The sequence below is a fragment of the Apium graveolens genome, chromosome 7 (assembly GCF_009905375.1).
Source record: "Apium graveolens cultivar Ventura chromosome 7, ASM990537v1, whole genome shotgun sequence".
In the NCBI taxonomy this organism is placed as follows: Eukaryota; Viridiplantae; Streptophyta; class Magnoliopsida; order Apiales; family Apiaceae; genus Apium; species Apium graveolens.
In genome coordinates this window covers 99,911,464-99,928,037 of record NC_133653.1, presented here as the reverse complement: position 1 = coordinate 99,928,037, position 16,574 = coordinate 99,911,464, and positions in this window count along the sequence as shown.

Below are 16,574 nucleotides of genomic sequence, written 5' to 3'. Positions count from 1 at the left end.
CATGAAACTACAATTATAATACAACTAACTTACTTTATTTCAATATAAACAACTCTTCCACAAGATATTTTCCAGGTTCAAGTCTAATTTAGGTTACACACTTGTTACAAACCATCTTATTAAAATAACCTGCCATGACTATTATTCTACAGCAACTCACAGACCACCCTTCGTCAGACATAACCTATTCAGAGGAGCTCGACACAGGAGGAATTGGAAACTGGTCCTTAACAAGACAGCAACATCTCCTAGGCATCTGCAATGCGAAAATATACAAACACATTTGCAAGAGTGAGCGATCAACCGCTCAGCAGTACCACTATATGAATACTAACTAAAACAGTTTATAATAAACAATTGTAGGAACAGAAATTACAACTTGTTAGTAGAAAACAAGTAAAACAAGTGTAAACAGATAAAAACTGATAAACTATTGAAAACTGGATCTTTAATAGCTAGCATACTCTCTAAACATTTATTAATAGTGCTTTGTAAATAATAGGGTTAAATTTTAGCATGCTACTTTCATTTTCGAATCATTCGTCCCATCGCAGGACCTATAAAAGTAATTGTTCCGTCAGGGGAACCATAAAACTTGTCCCATCACAGGACCTATAAAACTTGTTCCTCTCCGGGAACCTCAAAATCGCTTGCTCAGATATAAAAGCATTGGATGATCCCTGGTGAGACAGCTGATCAGGCTATCCTATGAAACTTGTTCTGGAACTCAGAGACTAGCTAGGCCTCTGTCACGCTGGGCTGGTGGTTATAACAGGGTGCACAACCACTTCGCCTCTTACGCTAACTTCCAGGCCGTTACGGGCCTTCTGCGCACACTCATCCAATTATCTGATCATTTTATCCAGTTTTCCAAATCACTTACCCATCTCTTGTCCAAAACAATTATAACACAACATATTTTCCAAAACATTTCTGTTTTATTCAAAACTTAGAGATAGGTATTTTCAGAAGTTACTTTTCCCCCAAAACACAAGTTAGTAAAATAATTTGAAACCCAGGGGATACGTAACTTAAATCATTCTATTCCACTATGAGAATAAAACAACATTATATTCATATATGCTGAACCATAAAGATATGGTCAGGGGTACGTGCCTTAATACGCTTTAATACTAATTTCTGACTAGCTTTGCACCGACCGGGATGCTAAGGGTTTCAACTGGAACCTACAGGAACCAAAATACCCTAAATTAGACGGCCGAGTATGCTTGACTATCCTCGCTAACAATCTACCCGAACATTAACAAAACCCGACTCGTAATATATCCGATATTATAATACACGAATCAATTAGGGCTCACGTCTTCGAAAGTCGGTTCGTTTTCAGAAAATAGGTATATTTATCCTTTTATGAAATTAGGGTTATCGGTTTTTGTAAAGTATTTCATCACAACACATAATCAGATTTTGTATAGAGTACGTTAATATAACTGATCGACGTTCCGATAGTCATTGAGTACGGCCTCGTATTCCCGTAATATAATTTTTCCGGAAATAGGGCAGCACCTCCTTTGATTATCGGCTAACCCGTCGAACGTCCCGACGTCAAATCATTCACAACCAATTCAAACCAAATACAATACAATTCCCAGCCTCCGATTCCAGTCAACACTGTCAATTCTCAAATTCACAAACACCAATTATTCGTTATTATCTGCTTATTATGTCTTAACTCGCATTTTATAACTTTATTCAAAATTTGCATTTTAAATCGTATTTTGCATTTTAAATTGTAGGACTCAGAACAACGTCATCACAGTCCACCATCGACGGCGGCGAAATTCGCGGGTACCCGATTAATTTGGTTTTCCAGCACGAATTTCACCGATAAAATTTTTCGGAATCATCGAAAAGTAATACAAAATAATTTCGAATAATCCCAAACAATTATCATAAATTTTCATCACAACTAACTGCAGAAAACCAGTGGTTACAAGGCCAACAATTTACGCACAACTATACAGCAACACGCGCGTGCAAACACGCAGCAGTAACGGAGCAATGGCGAAAGTCGCCGGAAAAACAAAAGAAACAACAAGAATCAGAGGTGGGTTCACAGTATTTGCATCCATGTACAGATATATATATATATATATATATATATATATATATATATATATATATACGCACACAACTACCACATATCACACCACCCAGGCCACCTTGCCGGAAAGAAGCCAACGGCAGCCGGCAGCCGAGGGAAAAACAGGCAGCATCAGAAACTTACCAGAACTGGGGCAAAACCCGAACAGGGAGGAACGAAATTAAAACAAAGAAAATAAGAGAGGTGAGGAAGATTTGAGAGAGAAAGAGGAGAGATAGATTAACGAGAGAGAGACACGAACTGCCAAAAATAAAACGGGTTGAACCCGGTTTTACAAACCCTTGCCCCCTTTTTCTTTTTTATTTTTATTAACCGAATAAACCCCGCAATAACATTTATCTGACCTGCATTTTTGTTATAACGAGCAATTCACGGATAATCAAAACCCGAGCATTAATAAAATATTTTATAAAATATCACCAATAATTAAAAGTTAATAAAAATAGAATTTTCAAAATTTTTGAAGAATTCTAGAATTAATTACTGATTATACAATTAAATGAAATTAGAAAATCATTTAACGATAAATAATCAATAAAATATTGATTTCTAAATTTTATAAATTCCTAAAAATAATTAATAAAATTATGAAGCCATAAAAATGATTTTAGAGATAATCCCCATTTTATGAAAATAAATCTTGAATAAAATCACCTTTAAATATAAAAACAAAATAACACAGCTCAATGAGTAATTACACAAACGATACTCGAACACCAATAATCACACATAATTAATAAAATATTAAAAAGAATAATATCCAACTAATAGAACCCATACACCTAATTTATTTAATTAATTATTTAATAATCACACATTTAAATATTATAAAAATATACAAGTCGTTATATATAACTTGAGAACAAGAGTGGTCATGGAATCTATCAATGTCTCTTTTGATGATAAGAAGATTACTGGACTTGGAGATTTCAATGATCATGATCAGCTGAGATTTGAAAATGAAGACTTAAATTCTGATACTGAAAATCCTGACAGTCAAAATCCTGATACTGCAAACTCTGATGGATTAAACTCTGATGTTATTGAAACTGTGGTGACTACGCCAAAGGAAGATGCACCTATGCAGGGGGAGCATACTCAAGATATAACCACATCTCAAGAAGCATCAGAACATACATCTGGCTCTTCAAGTTCTTATTCGTCAATTTCTGATAAGCCAAGTTCTGATAGTTCTGAAAACTTAAATTCTGAAGGATCCAACTCAGAGAGCATAGTTTCAGGGGAAGCATCAGAAAATGTTGATGAAGATAGCATGGATCAAGAGGGAGCATCCAGTTCTAGAGAAAACCTTCCATCTGCAAGGAAGTGGACTAAATCACATACACCTGACTTAATTATTGGAAATCCTGATGCAGATGTCAGAACTAGAACAGCTACTTCAAGTGAATGTCTTTACAATTCTTTTCTTTCTCAGACTGAACCAAAGAAAGTGGAAGAAGCTCTTCAAGATGCTGATTGGGTGCAAGCAATGCAGGAAGAGTTAAATGAATTTGAAAGAAACAAAGTCTGGACCCTAGTGATAAGACCAAAGAACAGATCTGTTGTTGGTACAAAGTGGGTATTCAGAAACAAAACTGATAGTGATGGTATAATTACAAGGAATAAGGCAAGGTTGGTTGCAAAAGGATATTCTCAACAGGAGGGAATTGATTATGATGAAACATTTGCACCAGTTGCTAGATTGGAGGCCATAAGGATATTTTTGGCTTATGCTGCTCACAAAAAGTTTACGGTCTTTCAAATGGATGTGAAAAGTGCTTTTCTCAATGGAGAATTGGAGGAGGAAGTATATGTTGAACAACCTCCAGGATTTGTAGATTCCAAATATCCAGATTATGTCTACAGGCTTGATAAAGCACTCTATGGCCTTAAGCAAGCTCCAAGAGCATGGTATGAGACTTTAGCTCAGTTTCTTCTGGAAAGTGGATTTAACAGAGGAACTATAGACAAAACACTGTTCTACCTCAACCATGGAAAGGACTTACTTCTGGTTCAGATATATGTTGATGATATCATTTTTAGTTCTACAAATGACAAACTTTGCAAGAATTTTGCCAAACTGATGCAGTCAAGATATCAAATGAGCATGATGGGGGAACTTAGCTATTTTCTGGGCCTTCAAGTCTAGCCGAATGAAGAAGGCACTTTTATTTATCAAACCAAGTATACCAGAAATTTGCTGAAGAAATTTGGAATGCAAGATTGTTCAAGTGCATCCACTCCCATGGTCACTGCAACAAAACTGGATAAGGATACTGGTAAATCAGTAGATATTACTGATTGCAGAGGTATGATTGGCTCTCTACTCTATCTAACTGCTAGTAGACCTGATATCATGTATGCTACCTATCTTTGTGCAAGATTTCAAGCAGATCCAAGAGAATCTCACTTAACAGTTGTGAAAAGAATTTTCAAATATCTTAAGGGAACAGCTGATCTGGTATTGCAGGTTGCAAAATTGACAGGAAAAGTACAAGTGGAAGCTACCAATTTCTTGGAGGCAAATTGGTTTCTTTGTTTAGCAAGAAACAAAAGTCAATTTCCATATCAACTGCAGAAGCAGAGTACATTGCTGCAGGAAGCTGTTGTGCACAGATTCTTTGGATGAAGAATCAGTTAGTGGATTATGGGTTAACATATTTTAAAATCCCTATATACTGCGATAATCAAAGTGCTATTGCTATGACAGGTAATCCAGTTCAACACTCAATGACAAAGCACATCAGCATTAAGTACCACTTCATAAGGGAACATGTTGATGAAGGTACAGTGGAATTGCATTTTGTTCCAACAGATCAAGAACTAGCAGATATCTTCACAAAACCACTGTGTGAAGCTACTTTTACAAGATTGGTAAATGAACTTGGAAGGGTTTCAGGTTCTTTCTTTAAATCTGCTTAGTTTTTGTTCTGATGCATCAGACTTTATGATTAGTATTTACAGATATTACTCTCTCTGTGTATTCTGTGCTTAATTGAAAATTGCTTTAGTACTGATTGTTGTCTGCTGTGAATTTCTAAACTCTGATAGTGATATGATTATTTCTGTGACTATTCAATCCTATGAGGATAACTGTGCTAGATGCTGACGTAGCAGTCTTCAATATACTAGAGATCCCATGTTAGAAGTAATTATTTATGTGGAAATCCATTAACACAAGCAAATTCTGATATTGAGCTTAGTTAAGTTTACTTTGTCTATCTTATTACTAAGTCAAAAACTAGAAGAATGCTTCTCATCTGTTAAGTTCTGATGTTAATAAATCTGTTGAACGTACTAAGTGCTGATAAACCTCTCTTATCAAAAGAAAAAAAGAAATAAAAATCAGGTATTCCTTTGAGGTCTAGAGTAAAAATGTGGAAGGGACGACCCAAGTGCATTGCTGGTATTAAGTAATATGCATCAGAAAAGCAAAATATTTTTCTTGGTGACTTTTCACACTCTATGATTACTGGAGAAATACTCTGATATTAGCATAAATTCTGATAAGCAGTCGTGACTCACTTATACTGAGAAGCCACTGCAAAATGGAATTTAAAAAGATGCACAAAATTAGCACAAGACAGTTGAGGTGGACACATGCATGAACTCATTCAATAGTAGGCTTCAAAATAATGATAGGTTTTAAGTAAAGTTTTAGTTATACCTTATTTTTAAGATGTACTGAAGTGAATCAGACTTTACTCTTTGTCTGATATTTAGCTTAATGCACACACTAACACTCCATATGAATGATGAAAATTACTGTGGTGATCTATGTTGTTGTAGATGAACAGTTTATGTGTCAGATTGCATAAATTCTGAGGACAGGTTCTGTTGAACGTTCTGATGATTAAGTTCTGAAGAATCGATATCAGAATTTGGGTGAAGAATTACGAAGATAGGCATTCATTTTTCGAGTTAAGAAATCATGTTCTGATGACTGTTAAGTTCTGATATAAGTCTAACTTCTGATATTAAATTCTGATCCTTTACTTAACTTATTTATGGTTAAAATATGAAACAGTCTCATTTTAAATCAGAATATGTTTGGGCGGAATATTAACAGTCAATATAATTAGGGATAGTGGTATACGTACATGCACAATAATTTTTACTTGTTTCTTGTGCGCATTAAACCTCGTTTTACACTTCCAATGACTGTTTTTCCTCTTCCCAGTCTAGGGAGACGAGGTAGAATTATTTCTACCTGTCAGCATTAAATTTCCTTGTGTCTCCTGGCATTCTCTTGCCTATATAAATAAACACCCCAAATCAGCCTACACATTATTTCTTTTCTCACATACTCACTCTTCTTTCCTTCATACCAACACAAACATGGTCAACTACAATATGTTTTTGAACTACGAGACCTTCAACATGGAGCTGAGCTGTGAGGCCTGGCAGCAGGAATGGCACGTAACTGTCATTCCTGATGAGATTCGGGACTCGGTTCCCCAGGAGGTTCTCACATACCTCCTGTTCTTTTACATGGATTACCATCGCCATCTGGAGCGATTGGAGGTAGAACGGCTGGACGCTCTCCGCCAACAAGAGCGAATCATTCGACTCGCTATTCTTTTTGTAGAGAATCGGAAGAAGAAATAATTTATTTTCTTCTTCCTGTTTTTCTTCATCGTCAGCTTTGTCCGGCTTCTTAGCCAAGGACAAAAGCTGTTGATGTTAGGTTTAGAAGCTTAGGACAGTCTTGTAATACTCTGATGTAATTTCAATTTCATGACTATATTCTCTTAATATATTAATGGAATTTCTTATTTTTGCAAGATTCTGTCTCTGAGATGTTTGCAATTTAACTGCACTACTAAATCCTGATATCCATGTTCTGATGATCATTTTAATCATTGATTTAAATTAAGTTTTGATTTTAAAATATCAGTACTTGTTTACTTGATTTATTTTGGTCATTCTCACACTCGAAATTTATTTTCAGAATATTGGTTTTGCAGTGAAAATAATTGAATAAGTGGGAACAGTTTAAATTTTGAATTAAAACTGACTTAACCTCAATTAATGGGATTACTGGGTAAGTGGAACGGTTTTTTCTTGAAAAACTGCATGTGATAAGTAATGATTACTGTTTTCCCGTGCCCATTAACTATTCATTATTGCTGCATGTCTGACAGGTGTCCATCGGTTATATTTTTTTAACCATGTATAAGTAAGAGAGAGAGAAGATTATACAATCTTTTATTTACTTTTACACTTTATCTCTCTTTCTTCACTTTTACTATCTCTCATCTCCTGAAGTTGTTTTTTCATACAGACATTATATCAAACACCTTATAGGCACTCTCAATTTTCAATTTTTCTCATAGCACCTAAGGATTTGATCATTGATGGAGCTAAGTTCGTTCCAAATAACTATGCTGCAATTCTCAATCATGATGAAGCTCCGTCTGAGTTACATTTTATGCAAGATCTTCTTGTACACAGTGAAATTGGGTATGCATTGACCCAGCCTTCAGTCTTTTCAAGCCAACAAGTTCTGACGTTTTGGCGGACTGGGCATTTTGATAATGGTGGTGCAACTGGTACTCCCAGTATTATTTTTGAAGTGGATGATTCTGAACATGTGGTAACTACTGGTACAATTCGCAAGGCCTTACATTTACCAGAAGGCTGTATTTTTTCAACACCAGAGGAATCAGCTCTATAGGAGTTAATGGACAGTTTGGGGTATGAAAAGAGTTTGGCTAAGCTTGGACAGTTGAAACGGGCACATATCAGAAAGGAATGGAGCTTCTTCTTCGACTGCATCACTAAAGCCTTCGGGAATAAGTGTTCCAACTGTGATGCCATTCCAATAATGAGTCAGCACATCGGGTATGCTATTATTAAAGAAACTCATTTTTATTTTGCAAGTGCTGTGATAGGTTTTATTGGGGATAGGATGATAGAGGATAGGAATGTTGTCTGCTTTGCTAGATTATGTCAGCTTATATATAATTTCTGTCGTGCTGATGAACCCCAACCTACTACTGACTTATATCCACCATTTAAACTTGCAAAATGAGCCTTTAATGACTTGGTAAATGCTGACCTTAAGAAAATTGTGATGGCCTCAACCCCGGGGTCAGGAGTTGACGTCACTAAACACAATGACCAAAAATATAAACAATAGAATTATTATTAAAATATACTAACTTGATCCCGAACCAAAATCCGATCCAGTTTCAAGTATAATTCAGGTTCTCATTATTACAAACTCTTTATTCAATATCTAAGACACACTAACTTTATTCAACAACTCCTCAGACCTCATGGTCTGATACAAACTACCTCAGAGGAGCCAGGTCCAGTAGGGGCGGGAACACGAGTCGGTCTGACTGATCTTCTAGGCATCTACGAAATATACATAACAGTTTGTAAGAGTGAGCATAATCGCTCAGCAGTACCAAAATATGAATAACAGATTAAAACAGTAATGTAACAATAATGGGAACAGAGCTGTAATCATAATATCAACATTTCATAATGATAATCAAAATAACTGGATATCACTAATTAGCATGCTTTGTTAAAACAACATAGTAGTGTGCTGTGTAATACCAGAATCCAATTTTAGCACGCTAATCATTTTATAAAACCGCTGTATCAACCAATCATGCTTTTTTATAATTCACAAATCCCAATCAGATACATAGCGGATATGTGAAGACAGCTGATCAGGCTATCAACACCAGAAGGCTCTAACTGCCATCCCATTTACCTGTTCCGGAACTCAGAGACTAGCTAGGTCTCTGACCTGCTGGACTAATCGGTTTTATAGTGCGCGCAACCGAATTAGCCTCTTACGCCACCTCAATAGGCCTACTCTGGCCTAAATATATCCCATATCTGACCGTTTTATCTAGTTTTCAAAACACTTGTACCTATCTCATTTTTAAAATCATTTATTTAGCCATCACACATATAAAATCCGTTTCGCAAATTATTCCATTCGAGATAGGTACCGTTCAAAGTTACTTTTCCCCAAAACAATTTGAAAACAGTAATTTTATAGCTACAGGGGATACGTAACTTAAAACGTTTCTGTTCCATTATGAAAGTAAAACATTTAGCTATTCATATGCACTGAACCATAAAAGAATGGTCAGGGGTACTTGCCTTGCAACGCTTTACAAACCCTAAATAGCTTTCACGCTGACTTTGATCCTGGAACAACTCGACTGGGATCTACAATTACAGAATACCCTAATTAGTTATACCGACATGATTGATATCCTCAAATCCTAATAACCCAAATCCGACAACCCGACTCGTATTATTATTATACACATAATCATGTAATCACATCTCTCGAACATCAATAGGGGTAACACGTAAAACATAATTATATACGATTACAAATATATTTTTAGAAAATTTTGGCAGCAACTTCTTTATTTATAAGACTACCCGTCGATTATAATCGACGTCAACAATTCTCAACAATCCACAACTTTATTCCACCATTTATATAACGTACATCCCAACACCAATCAAAATTAGTTATTTAAATCCTAACATATTTTACATAATTATTTTATTTATAGAATTTAGGACTCAGAACATCGTCATCACCGTCCACCGTTGACTCACCGAAGTTCATCGTCAACGGCGGCATAATTTATTGGCGCCCGATATAATACGGGTTCCCAAATAATCATACCGATTAATATTATTTTCTCGCCAAGAAATTCTTTTATTTCACAAATGATACTCATTTATTTCCCTGCAGAAAATTAAGTAAATAAAAAAAATCAATTTACAATAATCAATCTGCTGCGCGAACAGGCCCAACAAAAAGGCCCAAACAAAACAAATCCAACTACACACCACTAGCCTCACTGCTAGAGGCCCAACAACAACAGCTAGGCCCAACTGCAACAGGCCCAACTGCAACAGGTCAAGCCCAGTAAGGAGCCAGCCCACAGACACACACAGCATCGCACACACGCGGCCACGCGCCGCCACAACCCACACACACAAACACTGGCACACACACACAACACTCGATACACACACATCACAAATTACACACACATATATATGTATATACATATGTAATTACAGTAGCAACAATCAAGGAACCAGAGAACCGATCGACACCAGCCGGCCGGAAACTCACCGGAGACAACACGGCGGTGGCGGCAACAGGAACGGAGAAACAAGGGAGATAAATAATCAGGAGAAGGAGAGAAGAGAAGAGGGAGAACGAGAGAGAGATGGAGTGCGAGAGAGACAGAGATGAGAGAGAGCGAGAGATTGAGACCGAGAAAGAGAGAGACTGAAATGGCACAAAAGAAAAACAAACTGCAGCCAACACGTGTCCTGTGAAAATGGGATACGTGTTAACTTCTTATTATAAGTTGTTAACACGTGTCCCGAAATACCCGGGGACCCGAATTTTTATCTCGAATTTGAAATTAGCGAACCGAGGCATCCTTAAAATAATTTCAAAAAATAACGATAATGGTCTAAAAATATTTTAGATATCCTGAAGTTAATAAAAATATAAGTTTTGAAATTGTTTTAAAAACACTTTTGAGGCGCGCTTTATACACGCTTTTTAATAAATAACGAGACGATATACGGTTTAAACGATTCCCGAAAATTCCCAAAATAATTTTAAAATTCTCCGAATAATACGAACTTAATAAAATATAAATTTCATAATTTTTAAAGATTCCCATAATTAAATATGGATTTTAGCATTTAACACACTCAGGAAATCATTTAAAAATGAATAATTAACGAAATATTGATTTCTCAATTTTATACAATCCTAAAAATAATTATTGAAATTATAAAATTAGAAAACCAATTTTAAAGACAACCCAAATATTTATGGAATTAAAATTACAATAAAATCACTTTTACAAGCGAAATAAAATCATATAACTCACCAATAAATTACATAATTCCAATCCCACATATCAACAAATCATAAATAATTAAATAACAATCAATAACCACTGCCAAAATCAATACACACCTTTTATTTATTTACTTAAACTTTTATTACACCTCCAAATATTAGAAATAAAATAAAAATACACGAGTCGTTATATCCTTTCCCCCTTAAAAAGATTATGTCCCCAGAATCTGACTCAACTAAACAAATGAGGATATTTATTAAGCATGTCTGACTCTAATGCCCAAGTAGACTCTTCTACTCGAGGATTTCTCCACAAAACTTTTACTATAGGAATTGACTTATCCCGACATAAACCTAATGAACTACGTGTGCCTCGATGATGAGCCCTTACTACAGAATTTCCGTACCCGTGTAGTTTTTGCGGATGATATTCCTCAGGATCAGCTCATTCCCCCTCTAGAGTCGTCTTCCAGACCTGCTGCGGAGGATGTGAATTCTTTTTCGGGTGATACTACCACTGCCGTGAGATCCAGTGAGAGCGGGAGTGATGAAGATATGAATGATGTGGATTCTGTTGCCCCCTAGAGGCTTGTTGGTCCTATGCGGCTTATCTATTTGTATCTATTGATCCTTATTTATGTCGAGGACCTTCATAACTGTTTCATTTATCGAATATTGTCTCTTTTTATTCGAATTCATGCACTTAGTTTATTTATTATAACCTTGTGTATTGTAGGAACTTAATATCATATATCAGAAACTTTATAAATTCCGTAAACTATTGGGATTCATCCCTTACATAAGTCTTGGTAAAACTAAAACTTGAAATAATAGTCTTATAGAACATAAAATCCTAAGCAAGCAAAGCTTCAATGTGCTTTTTAACCTATTTGCCACTTTGATAAGTGAACATCTTTTCCATCAGACTTATACATAATAGACTTTCAGTTTTTGAGTGTGCCAAGTCCTTGGGACTTCAAAACCGTCCATAGTTTCCAGCTTGTAGGATCCTCTTCCTTGAACACTCTTGATCTTGTATGGTCATTCCCAATTTGGGGCGAGTTCTCCATTCTGCCCTACACCAGAAGCTTCCACTTCCTTAGAATCAAATCACCTTGTTTGAAGAACCTCTCTTTTATCCTTAAGTTGTAGGAGGAAGAAGCTTTTTTCTGATGTTCCACTATCTTTGCATGTGCCTTATCTCACACTTCATCAGTCAAATCCAGGGATAGCCTTTGCCCTTCCTCATTTTCTTCAGCACTGTATGCATGGATTTAGGGAGACAAGTGCGATATTTCCACGGGAACGACTGCCTCTGCCCCATATGCTAACATGAAGAGAGTTGCTCTGGTAGTGACTCTACAAGTAGTCATGTAAGCCCAAAGTATTGGAAGTATTTCATCCACCCAATTATTTATGGATTTTTCAACCCTTTTCTTTATTCCATCTAGAATAATGCGATTTGCCACTTCCGCTTGTCCATTGGTTTGTGGATGAGCCACGGAGGTAAATCTCAACTCAATCTCATTTTCCTCAGTATTTTTTGAACTCTTTATTATTGAATTGTGTTCCATTATCGGTGACTAGAATACGAGGGATTCCGTATCTGCACATGATGTTTTCCCATAAGAATTGCGCAACTTGCTTGGTTGTGATCTTAGCTAAAGGTTTAGCTTCAATTCAATTAGTAAAATAATCTATAGCCATAATCAGAAACTTTCTTTGTGTTGTGTCCATGGGAAAAGGTCCAAGTATATCCATTCCCCACATAGCAAAGGGAATCGGAGAATTGATGGAAGTTAACATCTCGGGGGGCCGTCGAACAACCGGTGCATGTTTCTGAAAACGATCATACTTCTTCACATATTCTTTGGCATCAACCATCATTTCTAGCCAATAAAAGCCTAAACGAGTTATCTTGTGTGCCAGAGCCCTTCCCCCCAAGTGTTGTCCACAAATACCTTTGTGTACTTCTTCGAGAGCCAAACGCGCCTCATCAAGCCTGAGACATCTTAATTAAGGAACCACATAAGATCTCTTGTACAAAATTCCGTCAATCAAGGAATACCTCATTGCTCGCATGGCTAACTTTTGTGCTTCAGTCAAATCATTCGGGAGCCAACCAGTTTGAATATGGGCCTTAATAGGATCTATCCATGATGTCCTCAGCCCTATAGGGGCAACAAGCTTAACATCAATGCTTCATGTTTTCAAAATTCGGAAGTACACACTCCCTAAACTTTTCTCTATCTCTGATGAAGCGAACTTAGATAATGCATCTTCCTTAATATTTTCCTCTCTTGGAATGTACTTAATATAACATTCATCGAACTGAGTCATCACGACCCTCACTAGGCGCATATACCTTTCCATGGTTTCATCCCTCGCTTCAAACTCCCCCTTGACCTGGGATATAACAAGCTTCGAATCTCCATAGACTTTCAAGTTCTTGACCCTCAATGTCCCTGCTAGGCCAAGGCCATCTATCAGAGCTTCATACCCGGCTTCATTATTTATGGTTGAGAAGTCTAACTTTATAGCATATTCAATCAAGAATCTATCTGGGCTTTGTAAAACTAGCCCTGCTCCACTCAAATTTGTTTTTGATGCTCCATCAAAATAGAGAACCCAGAATTCCTTGTCCTTGTTCTGTCTTCCTTCATTATCCTCTCTACCCTAAGGTTTAGTATCTTCCTGCCCCCCGACTTCTTGGATGGGGATGGTATATTCAACCACAAAGTCAACCAAGTCCTGGGCTTTTATTGCCATTCGAGGCTTATACTTTATGTCGAATTCTGCCAGCTCAATGGCCTATTTAATCAACCTTTCACTGCTTTAGGACTGTGACTAATGTTTCTCAAGGGCTGATTTGTTAGTACCTCAATCTTATGAGTTTGGAAGTAAGGACGCAACTTCCTCGAGGCCATCACTAGGGCTAAAATAAACTTTTCAATAGTCGAATAATTCAACTCAGATCCGTGCAGATTCTTACTGACATAATATATGGGTTTCTGGAATTTAAGTTCCTCCTTAACCAATACGGCGCTCAAGGCATTTTCTGAAACGGCCAAATATAAGTACAAAGTTTCATTCGGGACTGGTTTGGCCAATAACGGGGCTTGAACCATATATTTCTTCAATGCTTGAAATGCCTCTTAACTTTCCTCAGTCCATATGAAATCTTTTACTTTTTTCAAGGATTTGAAGAATGGCAAGCACTTGTCTCCGGATTTGGAGATAAATCGTCCCAAGGCAGCGACCCTCCTAGTAAGTTTTTGAACATCCTTGATAGATCGCGAAGGCTCCATGTCCAAAATGGCCTTTATCTTATCAGGATTTGCTTCAATTCCCTTCTTGGAGACCATCAATCCCAAAAACTTTCCAGATCCCACTATGAAAGCACACTTTTCAGAATTTAACATCATTTTGTGGTATCTCAGGACCTCAAAAGCTTCCCTTAAATGGGCTATGTGGTCAGTCTTCACAAGACTCTTGACTAGCATGTCATCTACTTACACTTCCATTGTTTTCCTAATAAGATCTTAAAAAAATTTATTTACCAACCTTTGATAGGTAGCTCCTGAATTCTTGAGAGCAAACGCCATAACATGATAACAAAAAACACCAAAGTTAGTGATGAATGTTATCTTTGGGATGTCATCCTTATGTATCTTGATCTGATTGTATCCACTGAATCCATCCATAAAGCTCAACATTTCATGACCAGTGGTCGCATCTATCAATGTATTTATCCTTGGTAATGGGAAACAATCCATCGGGCATGCATCGTTCTGATCAGTAAAATCCACGCACATTCTCCACTTTCCATTAGCCTTCCTCACCATTATAGGATTTGCTAACCATTCCGAAAATTGTATCTCTTCAATGAAACCAGCCTCTAAGAGCTTCTCTACTTCTTTCCTGATTGCTTCCTGCCTCTCAAGGGCAAAACTCCTTTTCTTTTGCTTCACGGTCTTTCAATTTGGATCTATATTCAGTTTATGAGTGATTAGTTCCGGGTCTATGCCAGGCATATTGACTGCTAACCATGCAAATATATGACTATTTTCTTGTAAAAACCTTACCAACTTCCCTCTGAGGGGCTCCTCTAGTGATACTCCAATGCAAGTCACTTTCCCAGGATCCTCGGGAACCAAAGGGATCAGAATCAAGTCTTCTACTGGCTTCCCTCTTTTCTCGTCATTCTCGTGAATATCCAGATCTTCAATAGGTAAAACCTGCCCCCCAACCCCTAAGGGAGGCTACATAACAACTTTTTGTCATTTTTTAATCTCCTCTTTCCTCTCCAATCCCGTTTCTGGTAAGAAACTTCATTACCGAATGGTAAGAGGAGGGGACAACTTTAAAAGCATGTATTACATTGTAAGTTGATCCAGCTTTTACCACTACAAAGTCCAATATATGTGTTGCTTGTCTTGGTTCCTGACCTATAGTCAGAGGCAACTTAATTATCCCTTCCACGGGGCACTCGACTCCAGCGAAATCATACATTGGCATATCAGTTGGCGTTAATTGAGAATCATTGTAACCCATCCTTATAAAGGTATCATGGAGTAAGATTTCCACCGAGGCTCCATTATCCATAAGAACTCTCTTCACCAGGTTGTTCCCTATTATCGGTGTTAGGATCAGGGGATCGTCATGAGGAAACTTGACACCCTTTAAGTCAAAATCATCAAATGTCATTATTACTCCTGTCCTAGCCCTCTTCGGGGATTCTCCGACAATATGCATGACTTCTCTAATATAAGTTTTCCTCAAGTTTTTAGATGAACCAGCAGTAGTTGGTCCTCCAAAGATTGTATTTATTACTGGCCCTCGAGATTGAGGTCCCCCAAAGATTGTGTTTATCACTGGCCCTCGGGGTTGAGGGTTTCGCCCCTGATCATCTTTATCCTTTCTACGATCATCAAAGTTCATTCTTCCACTATTATTCCTATCTCCTCGATCTCTAATATAATTTCCCAACCTTCCTTTTCGAATAAGGAATTCAATTTCATTCTTCAGTTGTCGGCACTCATTAGTGTCATGACCAGCATTCTTGTGAAATCTACAATATTTGCTTATATCCAGCTTAGTAGGATCAGCCTTCAAGGGCTTAGGCCAACGAGCATCCTTGTCTCTTTCGATTTCCATTAAGATTTGACTTCTAGGAGCATTCAATTTAGCATATTCAGTGAACTTTTGTCCAGGTCCCCCTTCTTGGGGGTTGGATTTGCATTTTGCTCAGTTTTAGGATACTTGTACTTGGCATTATATTCTAGATCAGTCTTTCACTTCTTGCCATCAGCAGACTCGTTATTCACCACTGTCTTCCTCATGATTTCCTCCACTTTGATATACTTCCCGACCCTATCTTGGAGTTGTAACATGCTTTCTAGGGGACACTTGACTAAGGACATTTTGAAAAACTCATCTCTAGTTCCCTGTTGCAATGCTATTAGAGCTACCTTATCATCAATATCTGGAACCTTCAAAGATCCCTTTATGAAACGGTTCAGATAGTCTCTCAAGGACTCTTTTGCTCCTTACACAATGCTCATGAGA